The 25,374-nt window shown below is 42.6% G+C and overlaps 1 protein-coding gene across 1 annotated transcript in view; it reads left to right on the forward strand.

Annotated features, from left to right (window-relative positions):
- The window catches only part of LOC126183908 (glycoprotein 3-alpha-L-fucosyltransferase A-like), a 306,953-nt gene that overhangs the window by 280,074 nt on the left and 1,505 nt on the right, over nucleotides 1-25,374 (forward strand). The gene's annotated exons all lie outside the window — the stretch shown is intronic.

The raw sequence follows: 25,374 nt of genomic DNA on the forward strand, positions 1-25,374 counted from the left end.
TCTTGCTAAAGATACATCAGCTGTATTAGTGCATTCATCATCGCGTAACACTCTCGCTGTTTACCATTGTGCATTTTTCTGCACCAAAGATTAGTAAAATAAGTGTACTGAAAGAAAATACGTGGGAAACTGGATCACCTCTTACCGTGTCCCGCATCGCACAGTTTACGTGCATTACCAACATGTACACTGCTCTTGTTACCTTTGAAAAGGCTTGAATTAATGCGCTTAAACCGTCCTTGCAGTTTATGAAACGCTCAAAACGAAGAAGAAAGAAACAATAGGAGAGGGAAACAGCTGTACGTGAGCGTTCTGTATTGTGTAGCTATGAAATGCGTTCAGGCCATCAGAGGAGATGTGGTCCTCCGAAAAGCGGAGCCGTGCAGTGGATGCAACTACACAGCAGCGAGCGAGTTAGCTCTTCTTTTGGCTCGTAACGATCGCGTCCCGTGCCTGCCAGTCGATGACCCAGCAGCGCAATATTGCAGCCCGCCCAAAAACTGCTCTGCAAATACAAGCGCCGCCTGTGACCTCCTTTTCAGTACCGTGTCCTCTTCTGCTCACTCCACCGCTCGGTCCAACAATAAAACCACCCTCCTACTTTATCAAGTGTTCCTTGATTCATGTTTGACTAAGGACGATGTGAGGGCTTTCGTACTAACGCCTATTTCGTAAGAGTTTTCTTAAGAGTTTTTGATGTTGTTATTGTCATCTTCAATACGAAGGCTGGTTTGAGGCAGCTCTCCAAGCTACTCTATCCTGGGCAAGCCTCCTCAGCTCCGAACAACTACTCGATCTACATCCTTTTGAACCTGCTTACTGTGTGTGTATTGGCCTCCCCCTACAGTTTTGACTGCCCCTCCCCTTGCCCCCCCCCTCCCCCCCCCGCAATCACACACTCGCACTTCCCTCCATTACTAAATTGGTTGTCCCTTGATATCTCAGAACGTGTCCTGTCAACCGATACCTTCTTTTAGTGCAGATGTGCCAAAAATTTCTTCTTTCCTCCCCAGTGCTATACAATACCTCTGCATATAATCTTCAGCATTCTTCTGTAGCACCACATTTCAGAAGTTTCTGCTCTCTTCTTTCCTGAACTGTTTATGGCCCAAGTTTCACTTCCATACAAGGCTACGCTCCAAATGCTATGCTACCTTCAGAAAAAATTCCTAACATTTGAATCTATTTGCGACGTTAACAAATCTCTCTTCGGCAGACACGCTTTTCTTGCCACTACTTCGGCTATCATCCGTTATTTTACTGCCCAAACAGCATAAATCGCCTGCTAATTTTAGTGTCTCGCTTCCTAATCTAATTCCCTCACCATCGAATGTTTTAATTCGACTACATTTAATTACCCTTCTTTTGCTTTTGTTGTTGTTCATCTTAGATCCTCCTTTCAAGACCCTGTCCATTCTACTGAACTGCTCTTTCAGGTGCTTTGCTATCTCTGACAGAATTACAATGTCATCGGAAAACCTCAAAGTTTTTATTTCTTATTTCTGAACTTTAATTCCTTCTCCACATTTTTCTTTGGTTTCCTTCAGTGCTTGCTCAAGGTACCGATTGAATAGCATCGGGGACAGATTACAATCCTGTCTCATTCCCTTCTCAAACACTGGTTATGTTTCATGCCCTTCGACCCATAACTGTCGTCTGGCTTGCACACCAGCTAGGATAGTTATGTTATGGTTGGCTCTCCCAAAGATATCAGTACTTCTGACGGAATGTCGTCTGCTTCGGGGGCGTTGTTTCGACTTAGGTCTTCCAGTGATCTGTCAAATTCTTCTCGCAGTATCATATCTTCCATCTCATCTTCATCTAATCTCTGTTCCCTTTCTATAATACCGGCTTACTTTCATTTCTTTTCATACTCCCTCTATACAGGGTGTTAAAAAAGTGTCGAATACTTTGGGAGGTAGTAGTACTCATCGAAACAAGTAGAATAAGTCCAGTAAACATGGGTCCGAAAATGCATACCCTCTGAGATAAGTCCAGTAAACATGGGTCTGGAAATGCATACTTTCTGTGATGAACACATTTTTACAGGAGGTGTTCAACGTGGCGTCAATTCATGACAATGCATCCCTCCGGCGTAAGGAATGATGCACTGATTGAAGTATGCCCGATTGCTGTTGTACCTGCTGGCACGCACTGAAGACCCGACCCTGTAGTGTCCGCACAGCGTTGGTTGGCTTGGCGTAGACCAATTCCTTCAAGTGGCTCCATAACCGAAAGCCTATGGGATTGTGGTATGGGGGAAGAGCAGGCCAAGTTGTGCCGCCCCCCCCCCCCCACCCGACCAACCCAGTGGTCCAGAAATGTCTTCACCAAATGTTCGCGCACATTGCCATCATACATGACCCATACTTGTATTCGTTGCTCCAGTGGCACAGCCTTCAGCAAGGTAGGCAACACATTAATAAGAAAGTCCAGATATAACCCCCCCCCCCCCCGCCCTCCCAGTTAACCTTTGTGGTAGCACGTATGTCCCTATTAACCTATCGCCAAGTACGCCTGCCCTTACGTTGATTGACAATCGGTGTCGATTCCCTCTTTCCTGTATTGCTTGGGGATTTACATCTGCCCGTACATTCTGGTTATGGAAATCCAAAACACCACCTCTTGTGAACCCTGCCTCGTCGGTAAATAAAATATTGGATGTGAACAGTGGATCTGCGGCACACCTCTGCAGCAGCCATTGACAAAACCGTCGTCTACCATGGTGATCCTGTAGCCTTATGGCCTGAACGCGCTGTAGATGATATTGATACAGCAATTGCTCATGAGGTACCCCCCAGACAAGAGAGAGAGAAGACGCCTTCTGCTGCTGCCAATTGTGGCACACTGGTCCCAGGGGTTGGCACACGCTCCTCGATGTCAGACGTGAGGACTGTGCGGGGCCTTCCACTGTCAGGCTTACGAGGTGCAAGGGCATGTGTGTCCCAACAGGTTATCAGAGGGCAGTCTGCGCTGCAGATATTTGCTAGCCCAGAGGGCACAAGTTCGCAAACTACGGCCATTTCTTAAACCGTAGCAGAATATCGTATCCGCTATTTCACTTGTCGAGTAGAAGGCTTCTGCTGCTAACAAGTGATGAAAGAAAGAAGACGCAAATGTACTACGCCATTTGTACGTACAAACAGCACAATAACAGTAACCACATAAGTGAATCCGCGTTTGGAATGAGGTAAAACACAATTATAAGCACTCAGGGTTGACAGTACTGTACAATAACACACACAAGCACGACGAAAACTAACGTTGCCTACAACACAACTCTAACCACACAACTGACTGCAGACCGCCTGATGGTTGGTAGGGTACTGTGAGTAAGACACCGTGATATCCTGCCGACACATTTGACGGAGCGCCAATGTAACGACTGTGCTGATGTCCGCAACCCGTCCTATAAACATGTGTTTATCTGAGAAAGTACATTGTACTCATTTTTCTTGTTTCGATGAGTACTACCACCTCTCGAAGTATTCTACACTTATTTCGAAGACCCTGTATACTGCTTCCACCTTTTACCTTTCCCTTCTTTGCTTAGGACTTGTTTTCCATCTGAGCTCTTGATATTCGTACAGCTGCTTCTCTTTTCTCCAAAGGACTTTTTAATTTTCCTATAGGCGCTATCTACCTTTCTCCCACCCCCAATTCCCGTTCTTCCCAATCCGTGCAGATGCCGCAGCAGGATGGGAGAGATTCTGTGAATTTCAGAAAAATTAGGAGAAGGCTATGGCAATCTAAACCTTCGTCAAACCATGTCACTGACGCGATTAATAAGCGCACTACTCACTAAATACAGATATCTGTATTTGAGTCCCAGTCCAGCAAACAGTCTAACATTATCAAGCTGAAGAGAACGGCTTTAAACGCGCAGTATTTGTGCTCGCTAAAATGTAAAAAAAATGTTAAATATATCTGTTAAACGTGTGGGAAACGCGCCACTTGAGCAATTAGCTCTCAAACATTATTATTACGTTTAAAAAAATACACTACGCAAAAGAACTTATGACTTTTAGAAACCCCGTAATTGTCTCCCATTGTGACGCATAAGTCTGAAATTTTCCTCAAAGGTGCCTACTGCCTTTCTCTGCAACGGTGCAAAAGCGTGGCTCCCTGCGATGTCATCCCTGGGCTTGGCGACACTTCGAACAGCAACATCGACATGCAAAAAAAAGGCCACAGCGGAAAGTTCAGGTCAGGTGAAGGGTGTGCTTATGATGCCGCAGTGGCACCAAATTTCACCAAAATTTTGTCCAACACCAGTGTGGACGTATCAGACTATGGGAAGGTCGTCACTCCCCTATCCCCCATCCCATCTCACAGCTTCTCTTGACACCTCTGCAGCGGAGGTCAGCACCGCGATGTTTTCTTATATCTGGCCGAGGAAAACATTTCAGATACACAGCCCTTCAGAATAGACGTGAAAAACCCTCAGCAGGTGGCACAAAGGGTGTCAGTGAAACCATCCCTTCCCTTGCGGCGTTCATTCCCACGCATTCCGCGGTCGATAACGACAGCTCGCAGTGCGATGAGCAACAAGACGATGTTCTTGGCAACGTTCGACACTGCTGACACCCCCGGACGATTCAATTGTATGCTAAGGACATCGTGGGGCTGCAACCACATTGAACGTGATCTGACCCCTTTGGAAGGTAATGCGACCACTATTTTTGCTCTTGTACACAGGGTGGAACCACTAGGGGCCGTTCAAAATCATTCGACGGACGAAATTTGAACGTGATCCAAAGTAGCAAAGGATGTTTATTCTTTTTCAGCCCCCTTGTTTTGCGTCCTCCTGTGGTATGATCAAGCTGTGGCATGATCATGGACGGGTGCAATATTGAAATGTACATGAATACAATTGCGAAGGGTCCTCAAAGGCCCCAGTTCGGCAACACGGTCGGTGCCACCCGTGTTTTTGAGAACATTAAAAATGTACCTCGAGAGACTTAAGACATCTATTGAGCTGAGTGGTGGCTCAGAGCTGATCTAGCACCTGAGGGCACGCAGCCCCTATGACACACCTTAGGTGGGGTTTCCTGCCTTCAGGTGTGGGAGCAACAGTCTGGCACCACACAGCTGAATGGGTGTCGGAGTACTTGACAGGTACATTTCTTACATGCTACACAAAGGTGTGTGGGTGGCACTGAGGCTGTTGGCAAACTGGGGGTCTTAGACGGACCCTTTGCCATTTTATTCATGTGTAAATCAAAGCATAAACACCCTTTGCCGCTTCAGATCAGGTTCAAATTTCATCGATTGATTTTGAATGGTTCCTAGTGATTCCACATTGTATACCAAATCAAAAATTGCGGTCACACTACCCTCGAAAGGGGTTAGATCGCGTTCAGCGGGGTTGCAGCATCACGATGTCCTTAGTTTAGGGTACGGGAATCAACGCCCTGAGAGAAACGGTGCTTTCACTGACGCCCTTTATGCCACCTCCTGACGGCTTTTCGTTTCGTTTCTGAGCGGTAGTGTATCTTTGTCTGAAATGTTTTCCTTGGCCACCTATATGAAAACGGCGTGATTTTAACGCTGGGTGTCGCGATTCGACCTCCATCGCAGAGACGTCAAAATAACGGGTGAAATGTGGATAAGAGGGGCTGTGACGGCCTTCCTATCGTGTGACACATCCACGATGGCGTTGGGCAGAATTGTGGTGAAATTTGGTGCCAATGTGACACCATAAACGCACACGTGAACTTCTGAGCTGTGGCCTTTCTTCGCATGTGTCGACACATTGCTGCTCGAAGCGTCGTGGAGCCCGAGAGTAACCTCTCAGGGCGCCACGCTTTTGCACCATTACAGAGGAAGGGTGTAGGCATCTTCGAGGCAAATTGCAAACTTGGGAGACAATTACAGGGTTACAAAAAAGTGATAAGTTTTTTTGTGCAGTCTATACCCATGCATGAGGGTACTGCCATTACCAATGTTTGCATACACTGCATATTGAAACAGGTAGACCTGCCATTGCAAACAGTTCAGACTACTCACTGAGAGAGGTCGCGCAATGGTTAGCACTCTGGACTCTCGTTCTTGAGGACGACGATTCAGACGCGCGTCCAGCCATCTAGATTTAGATTTTCCGTGCTTTCCCTAAATCGCTTAAGGCAAATGCCAGGATGGTTCCTTCGAAAGGACACGGCCGCTTTCCTCCACCATCCTTCCCTAATCCGAGTTTGTGCTCCGTCCCTAATGATCTCGATGTCGACGGGACGTTAAACACTAATCTCCTCCTCTTCCTCCTTCGGACTATTCAAAGTGAACAAAGCACCAGGCCCGAACATAATTCCTATAAGATTTTATATATAATACGCTGCGGAATTAAATTCTTTCCTAGTTCGTGTTTATCGAGAATCTCAAGCGCAACGAATAGTTTCACACGATTGGAAAATAGCTCAGGTCACTTCCGTTTTATAAACGGACAAAACGAAAGATGCACAAAATTGCAGGCCTATGTCGCTAACGGTTGTAAGGTTCTAGAACATATTTTAAGCTCCAAAATTTTCACATTGATGAAGTACAAGAAGCTACTCGCAGGGAAAAACCACTCGTGAGGAAAAAGTTTGGTTTATTCACACAAAATACCTTGCAAATAGTAGATGTAAGTGAATAGGTAGAGTCCGTCTTCCTCCATTTTCAAAAAGCATTCGTCAGTACCATATTCTTGATTAATACTAAAAATATGAAACTGAGTATTTTGTACATATGCGGATGACTCGACTAATAAAAAGCAATACGTTATAAGCCTACTGGATGGCACACATTCAACAGAAACGAAAATAACATCGAGTGTGTTCCGAGACAAGCGTTAATGCTCTCAATATACATAAACGATTTATCAAACAGCCAAGTAATATCAGCAGCACTGTCAGATCGCTGTTGTCTACACGAACGTCGTTGGACGACTGTCAGGGAAAGCAGAAAGATTTGGACAGAATTTCCACTTGGTGTATGACAGCTCTCTCCACCACTGGAGTCCGCAGCTCGTGGTCTAGTGGATAGCGTTGCTGCCTCTGGATCACGGGGTCGATTCCCGGCCAGGTCGGGGATTTTCTCCGGTCGGGGACTGGGTGTTTGTGTTGTCCTCATCATCTCATCATCATTCGAGCAGTACCGAGACTGGAAATCGAAATATTAGGAACTTGTACGGGCGCTGATGACCACGTTGTTAAGCGCCTATTATCATCATCATCATCATCCACCAGTGGATAAGTACACGACAGTGCTTACAACAAAGGGATATAATGCGATAGTATCCGATTATATGATTAGAGGCGAACATCTTAAATGTCTGCAGGTAGCAAGAAAGGAGAAATGAAGACTTCGGTTGATTGGAAGAGTGCTGGGGAGGGGCAGTGAATGTGTACAGAAACCTCACATAAGACGCTAGTGTGATCAGTTCTCGACTACTTCTCCACCGTGTTGAAATTTTGTGAAGTAAGCATGGCAACAAACACGGACCGAATTAAAAAATTCTCTGTTAGCTCTGTAGCAAGTCGGTATAGGCCATATCATAATGTAACAGAGGTTCTCAGGGATCTTAAATAGTACTCTTAGCAAGAAAGTGACGGTGTCTCGTAAAATCCTGTTGGGTAAATTAAGAACCGATGCCCGCAAAAGGCTGTGCGACTGTTCTGCTGCCGCCATCATAAATCTCGCGTAGATATCATGAGAATAAGGTAAGCGAGATCAGGGCGTATACAGAGGCACATGCGGGGTGAATCTAATCTCCATTGACAACACTTCAGAGGTTCTTCAGGGATATTTTCTAAGTATTTTGGTATATACTGAGATGACAGAAGTCATGGGATAGCGATACGCACGTATAGAGATTGCCGTAGCATGACGTACAAAATGTATGGAAGGCAGAGTGCATAGGTGGAGTTGTTATTGTACTGACTTGATTCATGTGAAAAGGTTTCCGACGTGATTATGGCCGTTCGACGGGAATTAACAGAATTTCAACGCGAAAGCTTCTTAGCTAGACGAATAGGACATTCAGTTCCGGAAATTCAATATTCTGAGATCCACAGTGTCAAAAGTGTACCGAGAATACCAAATTTCAGGCAATATCTCTCACCACGGACAACGCAGTGGTCGACGGCCTTCACTTAACTACCGAGACAGCGGCGTTTGCGCAGAGTTTTCACTGCTAACAGACAAGCAACACTGCGTGAAATAACCTCAGAAATCAATGTGCGACATACGACGGACGTATCCGTTAGGGTAGTGCGAAAAAATTTGGCATTAATGGGCTATGGCAGCAAACGACCGACGCGAATCCCTTTGCTACGACCACTACATCGCTTGCAGCGCCTTTCCAGGGGTCTTCACTTTCTCGGTTGGATCCTAGACGACTGGAAAACAGTGGGCTGGTCAGATGAGTCCCGATTTCAATTGATTACAGTTGACTATAGGATTCGAGTGCGGTGCAGACCCCACGAAGCCATGGACCCAAATTGTCAACCAGGCACTGTGCAAGCTGGTGGTGGCTCCATAACGGTGTGGGTTGTGTTTGCATGGAATGGACTGGGTCCTCTGGTCCAAGTGAACCGATCACTTACTGAAAATTGTTATGTTCGGCTGCTTGGAGACGATTTATAGCCACTCAACTATGGAAATTTTTTTGATTCAATATTTTTGCATGGAACTTCCAACGGCATATTGAGTTCATGCCACGTCGAGTTTCTGCACTACGAAAGGAAGCCCGACACGATATTAGGAGGTATCCCATGACTTCCGTCACCTCATTGTAGTGTCACTGTGCCCCCTTCTATAGCGTTCAGTGAAACTATAGACGGGATTCATATCGGCCAACTCTTCGTGAGAAACTTATGCATACTGCAGTGGTTCACTTTAGCGTACCGGTAAAACTAAAAAAAGAACGTTAGACACAACCGAGCAATACTTAGTGCAAGCTTCAGGACGGAGAGTAAAGTTGTAGCTTATTCATCGTGTGGTTGAAGCTCCCTTCTTGTCCACGTTTGCTTACTAATACACAATTACAGAAACATGGGTTTTGTCCTGAGCAAACACAAATTTGTGTCTGCATAAGGCAGAACCTTACTTCCATAATTACATAAAGTGATTACAGTTGCTAACAGCAGGTACCGTGAGTGAACGGAACAAGACTATTATCCAAACGAGACACGCAGTGCATATCGTATTAGTTGACCACAATATTATTGCACGTGGGAGTAAGGGCACTTCTGTCGGCTCATCTGAGTGACATGAAAGCCTTGGTACTGCGATGTGTTTTCCTTAGGCACCGTTGTATTTTTTTACTGTAACGTCACTGCGTGTATCAAATAACGGCAAAGTGCACTAACTTCGTGGCTGAGTACTAGACATCTGTATTGCACTTATTTTCAGTGCAATGCGTATGCGAAGATAAATGGGGGGGGGGGGCAACAAGTTAACTGCAATTACTTTGGAACGATCCAACGCAGTGCACCGATTCGTCATACCAAAATACTCAGAAAACATTCCTGAAAATCTCTGAATTTCGCTCGTGTTCGCCCTTTATATAGTAGTTTTCCTCTCGCTCGATACACGAATGGAATAGGACAGAAAATCGCTGGACTGTTAGTGTTAAATACCCTCGGGCATGTGCTGTACTGTACTGTCGTGAGCTTGGGAATGTGCTCGTGTCGACACGAAGACTGACACTTAACCCGTTCTAGAAAGGTTTTTTTTTTTTTTTTTTTTTTTTTTTTTTTTTTTTTTTTTTTTTCACCAGTCTACTGACTGGTTTGATGCGGCCCGCCACGAATTCCTTTCCTGTGCTAACCTCTTCATCTCAGAGTAGCACTTGCAACCTACGTCCTCAATTATTTGCTTGACGTATTCCAATCTCTGTCTTCCTCTACAGTTTTTGCCCTCTACAGCTCCCTCTAGTACCGTGGAAGTCATTCCCTCATGTCTTAGCAGATGTCCTATCATCCTGTCCCTTCTCCTTATCGGTGTTTTCCACATATTCCTTTCCTCTCCGATTCTGCGTAGAACCTCCTCATTCCTTACCTTATCAGTCCACCTAATTTTCAACATTATTCTATAGCACCACATCTCAAATGCTTCGATTCTCTTCTGTTCCGGTTTTCCCACAGTCCATGTTTCACTACCATACAATGCTGTACTCCAGACGTACATCCCCAGAAATTTCTTCCTCAAATTAAGGCCGGTATTTGATATTAGTAGACTTCTCTTGGCCAGAAATGCCTTTTTTGCCATAGCGAGTCTGCTTTTGATGTCCTCCTTTCTCCGTCCGTCATTGGTTATTTTGCTGCCTTGGTAGCAGAATTTCTTAACTTCATTGAACGCGTGACCATCAATCCTGATGTTAAGTTTCTCGCTGTTCTCATTTCTACTACTTCTCATTACCTTCGTCTTTCTCCGATTTACTCTCAAACCATACTGTGTAGTCATTAGACTGTTCATTCCGTTCAGCAGATCATTTAATTCTTCTTCACTTTCACTCAGGATAGCAATGTCATCAGCGAATCGTATCATTGATATCCTTTCACCTTGTATTTTAATTCCACTCCTGAACCTTTCTTTTATTTCCATCATTGCTTCCTCGATGTACAGATTGAAGAGTAGGGGCGAAAGGCTACAGCCTTGTCTTACACCCTTCTTAATACGAGCACTTCGTTCTTGGTCGTCCACTCTTATTATTCCCTCTTGGTTGTTGTACATATTGTATATGACCCGTCTCTCCCTATAGCTTACCCCTACTTTTTTCAGAATCTCGAACAGCTTGCACCATTTTATATTGTCGAACGCTTTTTCCAGGTCGACAAATCCTATGAAAGTGTCTTGATTTTTCTTTAGCCTTGCTTCCATTATTAGCCGTAACGTCATAATTGCCTCTCTCGTCCCTTTACTTTTCCTAAAGCCAAACTGATCGTCACCTAGCGCATTCTCAATTTTCTTTTCCTTCCTTCTGTATATTATTCTTGTAAGCAGCTTCGATGCATGAGCTGTTAAGCTGATTGTGCGATAATTCTCGCATTTGTCAGCTCTTGCCGTCTTCGGAATTGTGTGGATGATGCTTTTCCAAAAGTCAGATGGTATATCGCCAGACTCACATATTCTACACACCAACGTGAATAGTCGTTTTGTTGCCACTTCCCCCAATGATTTTAGAAATTCTGACGGAATGTTATCTATCCCTTCTGCCTTATTTGACCGTAAGTCCTCCAAAGCTCGTTTAAATTCCGATTCTAATACTGGATCCCCTATCTCTTCTAAATCGACTCCTGTTTCTTCATCTATCACATCAGACAAATCTTCACCCTCATAGAGGCTTTCAATGTATTCTTTCCACCTATCTGCTCTCTCCTCTGCATTTAACAGTGGAATTCACGTTGCACTCTTAATGTTACCACCGTTGCTTTTAATGTCACCAAAGGTTGTTTTGACTTTCCTGTATGCTGAGTCTGTCCTTCCGACAATCATATCTTTTACGATGTCTTCACATTTTTCCTGCAGCCATTTCGTCTTAGCTTCCCTGCACTTCCTATTTATTTCATTCCTCAGCTACTTGTATTTCTGTATTCCTGATTTTCCCGGAACATGTTTGTACTTCCTCCTTTCATTAATCAACTGAAGTATTTCTTCTGTTACCCATGGTTTCTTCGCAGCTACCTTCTTTGTACCTATGTTTTCCTTCCCAACTTCTGTGATGGCCCTTTTTAGAGATGTCCATTCCTCTTCAACTGTACTGCCTACTGCGCTATTCCTTATTGCTGTATCTATAGCGTTAGAGAACTTCAAACGTATCTCGTCATTCCTTAGTACTTCCGTATCCCACTTCTTTGCGTATTGATTCTTCCTGACTAATGTCTTGAACTTCAGCCTACTCTTCATCACTACTATATTGTGATCTGAGTCTATATCTGCTCCTGGGTACGCCTTACAATCCAGTATCTGATTTCGGAATCTCTGTCTGACCATGATGTAATCTAATTGAAATCTTCCCGTATCTCCCGGCCTTTTCCAAGTATACCTCCTCCTCTTGTGATTCTTGAACAGGGTATTCGCTATTACTAGCTGAAACTTGTTACAGAACTCAATTAGTCTTTCTCCTGTTTCATTCCTTGTTCCAAGCCCATATTCTCCTATAACCTTTTCTTCTACTCCTTCCCCTACAACTGCATTCCAGTCGCCCATGACTATTAGATTTTCGTCCCCCTTTACATACTGCATTACCCTTTCAATATCCTCATACACTTTCTCTATCTGTTCATCTTCAGCTTGCGACGTCGGCATGTATACCTGAACTATCGTTGTCGGTGTTGGTCTGCTGTCGATTCTGATTAGAACAACCCGGTCACTGAACTGTTCACAGTAACACACCCTCTGCCCTACCTTCCTATTCATAACGAATCCTACACCTGTTATACCATTTTCTGCTGCTGTTGATATTACCCGATACTCATCTGACCAGAAATCCTTGTCTTCCTTCCACTTGACTTCACTGACCCCTACTATATCTAGATTGAGCCTTTGCATTTCCCTTTTCAGATTTTCTAGTTTCCCTACCACGTTCAAGCTTCTGACATTCCACGCCCCGACTCGTAGAACGTTATCCTTTCGTTGATTATTCAATCTTTTTCTCATGGTAACCCCCCCTTGGCAGTCCCCTCCTGGAGATCCGAATGGGGGACTATTCCGGAATCTTTTGCCAATGGAGAGATCATCATGACACTTCTTCAATTACAGGCCACATGTCCTGTGGATACACTTACGTGTCTTTAATGCAGTGGTTTCCATTGCCTTCTGCATCCTCATGTCGTTGATCATTGCTGATTCTTCCGCCTTTAGGGGCAATTTCCCACCCCTAGGACAAGAGAGTGCCCTGAACCTCTATCCGCTCCTCCGCCCTCTTTGACAAGGCCGTTGGCAGAATGAGGCTGACTTCTTATGCCGGAAGTCTTCGGCCGCCAATGCTGATTATTTATCAAAATTTAGGCAGTGGTGGGGATCAAACCCGGGACCGAAGACGTTTGGATTATGAATCAAAGACGCTACGCCTTCTTTTTTTTTTAATCTCATTTTGTTCGCTTTTGTTCGTCGCAACTGCTCGGGGCGGACGTCGTAAGACACCCTTTTAAGTTCGTTGTTGATCGATTAACTCAGTTTTTTTATTACAGAGGGCAGCTACCCCTCTGACCAAACACGCTGAGCTACCGTGCCGGCTAGATATGACGAGAAATCATATCAGATACTGAAACGACGAACTAGGGCTCCAATCTGTCTGAATAGTTCTGCACATGGTTTCCACAAATAAACGTAAAACCAAATAATAAAGGCAACAAAATAGGTGGCACGTGTGACGAAAAGAAGAAAGGATGGAAGATGAGGATTTACATCTAACTGAAGATGAAGTCATTAGAGCACAAGTTCGAGCAAGACAAGGAAGGGGGAAGTGTGAACACATGGGACGACTGTACAAATAATTTATTTACAACTTGTCTGAAATGTACAAAATTATAAGTCATCTTCATATGACATATGTAGCATCACGAGTGAGGTGAGATATAAAAAGACCATCCCTACAGACCTCCGCGCTTAAAGTTCCGCGTGTACTGATATGTGAATCCACATAAAAATATAGCATCCAACCTCATTACAGACACTACCTCATCCGAATGTTTCTCTTTCAGGTATGTTTAACGGATAACAATGGCTTTTCAACAAACCAAATGCCACTTTGTAAGTTAATTTGGGGCATATTCATGAATAGAGAGAGTTCCCCAAATTTGGTTCAAATGGCTCCAAGCATTATGGGACTTAACATCTGAGGTCATCAGTCCCCTAGACGTAGAATTACTTAAACCTAACTAACCTAAGGACATCACACACATCCATGCCCGAGGCAGAATTCGAACTGTAGCAGCAGCGTGGTTCCGGACTGAAGCGCCTAGAACCACTCGCCCAGAGAGTTCCGCTCGTTAGGCCTGTAGATCAGAGTACCTGTTCATAATCAAGAAAAATGCATATTTTGGTTTGCTATCTCACTGATGATGAGGTCATTATGACAGAATGCAAGCTTGGATTGGCGAAGGGTAGGGAAGGAAATTGTCCCTGTCCTTTTCAATGAAACTGTCCTGGCATTTGCCTTAATTGATACTGTGAAACTAGCAAAAGCTAGAGATCAGAACTGAGGTCCGTATACTCGCGTGAAACTCACCAGCGAGTCCTGTGACTCCATCTCCAAACTCGCCATCTGCGTGTGTCCGCAGACTCGACTCGTGAGTTTCCGCCGCAGTCCACTCGTTACCTGAAGCACACGCATCTAAAGTTCCTCGTTTAGCGCATTCGCAATGAGCAGCATACTCGGAAATTTGTAACTTCTCACTCGGCACAATCTATAGATCACTGACATCACAGACACACTCACATCGTGGTTGGTTGCTGATTTACAAGTAGGCATAAAAAGTGCACGAACTCTGAGTAGTCGATTTTGACCAGAAAGTCGCTTGTGTAAAAAGGGCTCGAGTCTGTTGTCGGGTACACAAGTGGACTCAACTCGCACACGGAAAGGAGAGCGAGCACACGATTTCACAAGTATAACCACGGACTCGCAGCGTTCCCGTTACATACACAATTTCCGCCATTAACATGTAAATTATTATTCATTTATTTCACACATTCATGATTTCGGTTTCATAGTCATTCTAAAGTGAAAGATGAAACGTCACAAAGTTTCCGACCAGCCTAAAAGACAGACATTTATTGTACACTAATATAACATCTGATCGGTTAGCAGTGAAATTTGTTCTGTTTACACATATATTTATATAGGTAAAACTTTGTCGAATACTGCTGTAAATTTATTTTAATATTTAACATCTATTCAGAGAATGTCTAACAGTTACGTTCACATATACACACTTTCGAGGCGTCACCGAATCTATAAAGATTGTGCCAGAAAACATGACATGAGAATGAAGTGCAGTCTCTAAATGGTTATTAATGACTAAAATAAATTACAGAAATGAATGACAAGCTACACAACTCGCCGTTAGCCCAAAAGTGCAAGTTGACATGACCAAATGAATACAGAAATAGCTCGCTTCTTCTCGCAGGGATATAATGTAATGCTCTTTACCCAGTTTTCGTTTCAAGTAGCACGTATATTTTCTATTGGTGGAGGTAGAATACAACCTTTTTCGCACTGGACGAATTTTTTATGTTTTTCTTATAAATTGTGAACTATCGCATGAAACGTATAGCAGACATTGCTCCTCCTCTAACGGAACAGGTTTGCAGTAGTGTACTTTGCAGCAGTTGGACTGCTCCTTATACCCCCACAGTCTCACAGAACACAGCTTCATTAGAGGCAATCTGATCCCCACAACTGGTCATTTCGCCATGTCAGGGCTACTTTACAGCAGCAAGATCGCGTACTCTTCTTTCTTACTAACAATAAGACAGTCACGACTAGCCTTACACTTCTGCACGCTACCGCAAGAGAGAACGAGTCGACGAGTATGTAGCGACCGCGGCGCCACAGTTTTCAGACTCGTCATACTCGCGAAATTGAAGTGGGAACGAAGGAAGCCCGTTAGCACTGGAGGAACAGCGGCGCCTTGATTCGTGGAGTATGCAACTCATAACATTAAACTCCTACTCGCTCCGTTTCTGATCTGTAACGGAAGCCTAAATCTGTACGTCAGGTTTTACCCCTCCTCCTTAATGCAAGTTCAGTGTCTTAATCATTGTACTATCTAGTTCGGTTACCCGTTCATCCACTTCCTGTTTAGAGCAATGAGTGGTACACATGTGCCTGGTTATCTGGCTCCACAATTATGAAGTCTGTCGTTATTATGTGATGGTATCATCCTTCTTCATTTTACAGAAAGGACAGACCAGAGTTGGGATGGGGTCACAATCCTGTATCTCCTAACGGATAGCAGAAATCATCAAAAGTATTTGTCATTGTCCTCACTTTCCGTGACTAAATCTTGTGGTTGCTGAACCTGTGATTAGAAATGGTCATTATGGTCTAAGGACTATGACAAATGTCAGCAGCTCGTGGTCGTGCGATAGCGTTCTCGCTTCCCATGCCCGGGTTCCCAGGTTCGATTCCGGGTGGGGTCAGTAATTTTCTCTGCCTCGTGATGAGTGGGTGTTGTGTGACGTCCTTAGGTTATTTAGGTTTAAGTAGTTCTAAGTTCTAGGGGACTGATGACTATAGATGTTAAGTCCCATAGTGCTCAGAGCCATTTGAACTATGACAAATGTTGTTTTTGTTTTAATGTGGGCACAGACCAAACTTAAGGAAACTTGAAGGAGGCACGTGTCACAAGTAAACAGTTTATTCTGACTGAAAAGCATCACACTAATCATTAGCTCTTTCAGCATTAAGGTTCTCATTAGGAGAAGGAATTTACCTTTGACAGCATATGAAATACCCATTCCATACTTTGAGTTCAGGAAATTACTGTATTACCTCTTGTACTCTAAAAACTTGATGAATGTGTTGAAAATACGTGACTTTTAGGCACCATTTAAGACATAAATGTCAGTACCAATTCATTAACTGGCATCACTGTATCTAATCTGGCTGGGGTGTTGGTAACAAAGGAACAGAAAAAAATCCCAATTTGCCATCTTGTTTTGGTTTCAGTGTGCATGGCATCTTTCGATGATGATTTCATTCAGGCCAGAGATTAATGAGCCTATAGTAAATAATATGTACTCACTCAAGTTCTACATATCCCTTCTGACAGTTTCTTCCTGTAAGCACTTAACAGTAACTGATCACTGTTCTGCATTTTTGCTTTACTCATATCTGCTGTTCTTGCTACAATAGTATATAGGGACTTCAGGAAGTAAGTTACAAGTCGTCCCACATGAACACCACTGGGCAAAAAGAGTGGCACATTGCCCGATCACAGTGTGGGAGTGAACTGGTACAGCATCTGCAAATGTACTCCAAAGTTGAAGTATGAAGGATAATATGATTCTTGTGAGCAAAAGACATATATTTGACACAGATTTATCATGAAAATCTGGCAATATACAGACCAAATGCAACATTGTGAAGTGGTGCCAACAATTTGACCAAGACATGGGTGATGCTGACTGGAAAGGAAGGAAGATCTTGCACCTTGAGATTTGCACCTTTTTGGCAAGATGAATGAAGCTCTGTGGCCAACGAGCACACTTCCATCATTGAGCAACTGAACAATTGGTAGAACATTCTAACTGTTGCTTACAGAGTCTTTGTGTCTATGTAGAACAACAGTGTAATGTAACTGTGTCACTTTGAAGTGTAGTGCAGCATGCAATAAAAGTTATCTGGCCTGCCATAATAATGTGAAACTCGCTTTTAAGTACCCTCTTAGCTTCCTGTCATGGAGGATGGTATGAAGTAAAATAGTTTCACAGAGCTACAATATGAAACAGTGATTTAAGTAGAAGCAGTATTTCATTTGTTTCTGATTTTGTGTCATATGGTGCTCAAGTCAGAAAATTAAACTGGTTTTGATACTTTAAATACATTTATATGTAAATTATATGATATACAAACATTTAGTGCTTATAAATATCATGTAAAAGAGAAACACTACATGGGTAATACATATACTCTCATAGGTTTTCAACTGAACAAGCCATTTTCTCATTTGTCAACCAACTCCTTGAATCAATAAACAAGAAAATGGCACCAGTTAGAATCTTTTGTGATCTGTCAAAAGCATTCGACTGTGTAGATCACACGATTCTACTAAGACAGGCTGAGCATTATGGCTTGAAAGATAAAGTAGGGAAGTGGTTTGAGTCATATCTAGATGAGAGAAATCAGAAAGTAGTATTAAACAGTTGTGCAAAGGCAGCTGCCAGCTCTGATTGGGGTACATTACGAGGTGCATTCAAGTTCTAAGGCCTCCGATTTTTTTTTCTCTGGACTGCAAAGAGATAGAAACATGCGCATTGTTTTCAGATGAGGCTGCGTTCATTGTCAATACGTCCCAGAGTTGGCAACACCGTACGACAGATGGAATTTTACTGCCAGTGGCGAGAATGGGAACTGTTTTAAATACTTAAAATGGCGACATTTTCCTTACTTGAACAGCGTGCAATCATTCGTTTTCTGAATTTGCGTGGTGTGAAACCAATTGAAATTCATCGACAGTTGAAGGAGACATGTGGTGATGGAGTTATGGATGTGTCGAAAGTGCGTTCGTGGGTGCGACAGTTTAATGAAGACAGAACATCATGTGACAACAAACCGAAACAACCTCGGGCTCGCACAAGCCAGTCTGACGACATGATCGAGAAAGTGGAGAGAATTGTTTTGGGGGATCGCCGAATGACTGTTGAACAGATCGCCTCCAGAGTTGGCATTTCTGTGGGTTCTGTGCACACAATCCTGCATGACGACCTGAAAATGCGAAAAGTGTCATCCAGGTGGGTGCCACGAATGCTGACGGACGACCACATGGCTGCCCGTGTGGCATGTTGCCAAGTATTGTTGATGCACAACGACAGCATGAATGGGACTTTCTTTTCGTCAGTTGTGACAATGGATGAGACGTGGATGCCATTTTTCAATCCATAAACAAGGCGCCAGTCAGCTCAATGGAAGCACACAGATTCACCGCCACCAAAAAAATTTCAGGTAACCGCCAGTGCTGAAAAAATGATGGTGTCCATGTTCTGGGACAGCGAAGGCGTAATCCTTACCCATTGCATTCCAAAGGGCACTACGGTAACAGGTGCATCCTACGAAAATGTTTTGAAGAACAAATTCCTTCCTGCACTGCAACAAAAACGTCTGGGAAAGGCTGCGCATGTGCTGTTTCACCAAGACAACGCACCGGCACATCAAGCTAACGTCACGCAACAGTTTCTTCATGATAACAACTTTGAAGTGATTCCTCATGCTCCCTACTCACCTGACCTGGCTCCTAGTGACTTTTGGCTTTTTCCAACAATGAAAGACGCTCTCCGTGGCCGCGCGTTCACCAGCCGTGCTGCTATTGCCTCAGCGATTTTCCAGTGGTCAAAACAGACTCCTAAAGAAGCTTTCGCCGCTGCCATGGAATCATGGCATCAGCGTTGTGAAAAATGTGTACGCCTGCAGGCCGATTACGTCGAGAAGTAACGCCAGTTTCATCGATTTCGGGTGAGTAGTTAATTAGAAAAAAAATCGGAGGCCTTAGAACTTGAATGCACCTCGTAAAATGTGGAGTGCCGCAGGGCTCGGTGCCTGGACCCTGACTTTTCTGAATCTTTGTAAATGAACTCCCATGGTGTGTGACCTAAGAAGAACACTTCACCCTATTTGCAGATGACACAACCATTATGATTGACAAGGTACCCAACTGCAATCTAGAGAACACTGCGATCACTATATTCCAAGAAGTTCTAGATTGGTTCACTGCAAATGATCTGTCCCTCAAAGTTAGTAAGACACATTTCATTCAGTTTCAAACAGTAAATAAAAAATTAGAAAATGTTGAAATAAAATGTGGAGACAAAGAAATAGTGAAAGTTGTATCTTCCAAATTTCTGGGTTTATATATTGATAACAAACTAAACTGGTCTGTCAACATCACTGACCTATGTAAAAGACTGAATTCAGCAGCATTTGCCATTCGCTCAATTGCATCTGTTTGTGACATGGAAACAATCAAAACTACATATGTTAGTTATTTCCATTCACTTATGACATATGACATCATATTCTGGGAAAATCAACCACAAGCAAACAAAGTCTTTGTTGCACAGAAGAGAGTTATCATGATTATGAGTAGAGTGCATCCTAGACCTTCTTGCAAAAATTTATTCAAACAGCTGGGGATCCTCATCATGCCTTGTCAATACATCTTGTCACTAATGTGCTTCGTGAACAAAAATTATGCAATTTACAAAATGAATAGTGCATACCATGATCACAATACAAGAAGAAAACATGAACTTCACAATGATTTAAAAAATCTCAGCATGATACAGAAAGGAGTTCATTATTCAAGTATAAAAGTGTTCAATAAACTTCCTGTCCATATCAAATCAGTCATAGAGGATCTTACTAAATTCAAAACTGAGCTAAAACTTTATCTTTTGGATAATTCTTTCTATTCTTTACAGGAATTCTTTGATAATGTGTAATACTTCTTGAATTTGTGTTTAATTTCATGCATTTCTAATAGAACTTGTTGGCAGAATATTTTTTAGATGAATTACTTTAAATTTGTTTATGTAATTATCTATGTCATTACTGCACTATTATGTATGCAATCATCGATGTCATTATTGTACTATTATCTGTGTTGTTATCTGAATTTTTGTTTGGAATTATTTGACATGTAGATGTCCTTTTTCATGTATCTGTTTATATATGTTAAATTGGTTGCCTCATGGTCATCTACATGTGGCTATTACTGTAATAACCTGACACATTCTACATCCTAGCGATACATTCGCGTCAAGGACCCATGGAACTCGAAAATAAATAAAATAAAATCAGGCTGTTCAACAAGCAAAAGTCCTACTCAATGGGGCCAAGGCCTGGTTCATTATTAACAGGATGAAAATTATTCAAAAAACATGCAGAAGTTGATGAGGCTATTTAATTGATGCCAAGTTAACCTGGCAACAGCATATTAAACATGTTCCGAACATCCATGGATCCTCTACCTCTTGAGTAAAACTATAAAGTATAATATCAGAACAGTACCTACTGATAGAATTGTATGCCATGTTCTGCAGGCACATCAGCTATGGGCTGCAGCTGTGAGGCTACTCTGCAGCCTGCAAGAGTGCTTTTATTGCAAAATATAGCAATGAGAACATTATCTCAAGCAAAACAAGAGACCATTGTAAAATCAAACAATGGAAATTCCATGTTGGAATATCACTGTTACAGGGAAAAGATAGACTGCTACTCACCATTAGGATGACATGTAGAGTAGCAGACAGGCACAATGAAAAAGACACTTTCACATTAGCTTTCAGTCAAAGACTCCTTCAGAAAAGGAAACATACAAACATCCATTCATGCAAGCAAACACATCTCATGCACACATGACCACCATCTCTGGCAGCTACAACTGGAATCATTTTCTGCTAAGGGTACATGAAAGTTTAGACAATAGTGAAGTCCAGAGAAAGTATTCAAACTGCCATGTGAAGAATATTCTTTTAGAGACATTGCTGAAAATGTTGTCCATTTACAATAACACACAACTGGTATCTTTGTGCTAATGATTGTCTAGCACACTCAAAACAAAGAGATGTTTCATGAACCCTGGGTGCAGCTTCAGCCACATGGACAAACAGCTCTTTTTGAGTGTCTGTTGGTGTCTCAGACACCACAAGCTCCACCCCCCACAAAAAAAAAATATCCATAGGAGTGAGATCAGGGTACAAAAGTTGTGGAAATCATTATCTAAATGTCCTCTAACATCAAGTGCATTGTGTCGTAGTGTTGTACAGCCCTGTTATTCTAGAATCATAATCACTGGCTGACCAATAGTAGGAAATTCTCCAACATTTCTGGTAATACTTAATGCAGAAAGACATGGTAATTTTCTCCAGTAAACATGTTGGGGAGAAGATTCACCTCAATTGGATGTTCATGAACAATACCGCCCCACACATTTATGGAAAATATCTGTTGATTGTGGAATACATGAGTCACCTCAGGATTTTCCAACTCCCAGGCATGGCTATTGTGGCTGCTAAATATTCCTTCATTTGTGAAAGCAGCCTTGGTAGAAAACAAAATGAACATTTGGAAGACAGTGATGTTTATTGGTTGGTATGGGTGCCACTGGCAAAATTTCATATGCTGGGGAAGTAATCAGCTGGTAGGTTTTGTATCTACTCACACCTGAATGGATGCACGTCCGTTTCACGCAAGGCAGTCCACATATTGGTGTTGGAGGTATTACCATCTTGGTAATGGATTGTGTACTGGTGCTGAGGTTGTCCTCCGTTAGTTGTAACACAGCTTCCTCAAACTGAACAGTTCGCACAATTCAAGATCTACCAGTTTCCCATTGGTCTAGCCAAAGGGATCCATGTCAATGAACAATGCCATTAATTCCTTGAAATGTGACATGATTTGGTAACCTCCTCCCCGTAAATTTTTCTGCATGCAGGTGCCTTGCTGTTTGACTGTTCTATCATTTCTCCCCATAAATGAGATGTATCGGGTGATCAAAAAGTCAGTATAAATTTGAAAACTTAATAAACCATGGAATAATGTAGATAGAGAAGTAAAAATTGACACACATGCTTGGGATGACATGGGGTTTTATAAGAACAAAAAAAAAAAAAAAAAGTTCACAAAATGTCCGACAGATGGCGCTGGACTGCAAAACGTCAGTGACTGAACATGACAATCATGTATAAAAGGAGCTGTAATGAGAGAGAGAATCAGATGTGCCAGCAGTCACAGCATGTTGACGTTACTTGAAAAGGTGCTTTTAGTGAAGCTGTATTATCAGAATGGGGAATGTGCTAATTCAGCATTATGATCCTATCACCATAGGAAGGGGATTTGAACGTGTAAAGGTCCTTTGATTTTACCATACTGGATGAGAGGTCATGGTTGTGAATGTCAATGTTAAAAAATATTTTGGCTCAACCACTTATTGTGCCTGGTGCATGTTCCATTTTAGCAAGTTTTAACAGGTTCTTTTACTTTTTATTATTCTGATGATGGAAGCTTGACTTCCGAAACACGTCAATCTTAGTGTTTTCTAGAAACAAGTGGTTGAGCCGATATATTTTTTAACATTGGGTAAAGGTACGTTGACAAATGCAGCTGTGGCGAGAATGATTTCGAAGTTCAAAGCCACAGGTTGTTAAGATGATAGATCCCATAGTGGCCGACCGAGCACAAGGAGTAATGCTGCTGAGACAGTTCAGGAAGAAATGGAGACTGTAGCGGGTTCATCTATGTATGGGGAAGTCAGCGCTCGTGCAGTCACATGTCACACCGGCAGTCCATACACTACTGTTTGGTTGGCACTTAGGCGTACCCTCCGATGCTATCCGTACAAAATCCACCGGCACCATGAACTGTTACCTGGCAGAGGGCATTTGCGGTGTGGGCATTTCTAAAGATGGCGGAAGATGACGATTGGTTGAGTAACGTGTTGTGAACCGACGAAGCTCATTTTACACTCTGAGGGTCTGTCAATGCCCACAACTGTAGAATTTGGGCTACCGAACATCCTGTAACTGTCACGGAAACTCCATTGCATGACGAGAAAGTCATGGTATGGGTTGGGTTTACCACATCTTCGAGGAAATGCATGATTCTGATTTTGTAACTGCTACCGTGACGGGTGAGAGGTACGCCGATATGTTACAGAATCGCAACATCCCCAGCCTGGCTGATAAACACCTGCTGTAGCGTACAATGTTTATGCAGAATGGCGCTCCACCCCATACTGCTAGACGCGTGAAAGATCTCTTGCGCGTGTCGTTTGGTGATGATTGTGTGCTCAGGCACCACTTTCATCATGCTTGGCCAACCAGGTCCCCAAACCTCAGTCCGTGCGATTGTTGGCTGTGGGGTTACCTGAAGTCGCAAGTGAATCGTGATCGACCGACATCTCTAGGGATGCTGAAAGACAACATCCAATGTCAATGCCTCACCATAACTCCGGACATGCTTTACAGTGCTGTTCACAACATTATTCCTCAACTACAGTAATTGTTGAGGAATGATGGTGGACATACTGAGCATTTCCTGTAAAGAACATCATCTTTGCTTTGTCTTACTTTGTTACGCTAATTATTGCTATTCTGATCAGATGAAGCGCCATCTGTTGGACATTTTTTGAACTTTTGTATTTTTTTAGTTCTAATAAAACCCCATGTCATTCCAAGCATGTGTGTCGATTTGTACCTCTCTATCTACATTATTCCGTGATTTATTCAGTTTTCAAATTTATACTGACTTTTTGATCACCCGGTATGTCAGCTTACGTGGTCTGAGTGTAATCAGCCATAAAGAACCTGTACACATCAGTACAAACAACATATGGGCAAGCGATGGCCCATGGGTCACATCTGGTGTGCAATGGTTTCAATCTGGCCTGCAGAAGAAATACACAAAGTTACTTAATTACTTGTCGACTGGAACTGCCTATCACCATTGACGTATTTTTTCCCAGTCTTTCTCATATTAGCATTAGTAAATAATTCTTGTCCATTGTAGAATGTATTAGAACATTGTAACTGTTGAAGCTGAATGTGATTTTCAATTAATTAACTGCAACCAGGTTTGTATATAAGCAGTGTTTTCCCATAATGACATTTCAAGATGCCTGGCGCAAAATATTGTAACTAAATGTATAATGTTCATGATACATAAATAAATGTATACATCTGATGATGGGATGAAAAGAATGGATATAATCTCAAAAATGTGTGTTTTGAGACGTAATTTGTAGGCTTGGCATGTCAGGAAAGAGGTTCCATTGATATTGATGTGTTACTCCATAAAGATTAACGTCACAGATGCTATAGCTTTGACTTTATACGACAGGAGCACTGCTGCCGCATCATGTGACAAGGTGGCCCATGAATTTAAGTAACTGTGAATCAGACTCATAGGTCAGCAAAGGCTCACCATGCCTGGTATAAACTTTTATATAAACACAACACAACATAAATGTTAATAATGTAGTTGTTCATCCAGGGATGTGGACATTGCTACAGTAATGACAACTTACCCTTTCCAGCAATAAGATGTAATTGTGTTGCATATCAGATTCATGTGTCAATATGTTACACACAAAATGATCAAAACAACATTGAATATTAGCCTAAGTGAAGAGCAGCATGAAACCCTTAAAGGGCCCCTAACGAATAAACGGTCCACCTGTGCTATTTGCACCACATAACAAAAGTATTTTTTTTTTATATTCTCCAGTAACACTAAATGTTTGTATACATAGTTATTTTATATCCTGTATATCTTTCCAGCAGTACTGAAGTTTAATACATCATTTTAAAGTCACACTGAAAACCTTTGTTAATATGTACCGGGTGGTTATAATTAAAGTGCAGCTACTCACAGAGGTTGAGTATGGGCTGTAATTGTCATATGATAGTGAGGCTTGGTAGATACTCTGATGTGTTAATGTGGAACCCTTTTATGCTGAAATAAAAATAGTTCCAGTTTTGGCTACTAGGTACAAATCTGGTGCTGTGAACGCAAGGAAGACATATAGAAATGTTTCCAAATGTAATGGGTTAGGAATGGGACATGGGTGGAAAAGGTCAAGGAAGTGAGAAAGGCAACCGTTGATTTTATTATCACACAGTGTTTTCAGTATGAGCACCAGAGACATTGACAAGATGCTGTACGGTGCCAGATTT

The sequence above is a fragment of the Schistocerca cancellata genome, chromosome 4 (assembly GCF_023864275.1).
Source record: "Schistocerca cancellata isolate TAMUIC-IGC-003103 chromosome 4, iqSchCanc2.1, whole genome shotgun sequence".
Lineage (NCBI taxonomy): Eukaryota > Metazoa > Arthropoda > Insecta > Orthoptera > Acrididae > Schistocerca > Schistocerca cancellata.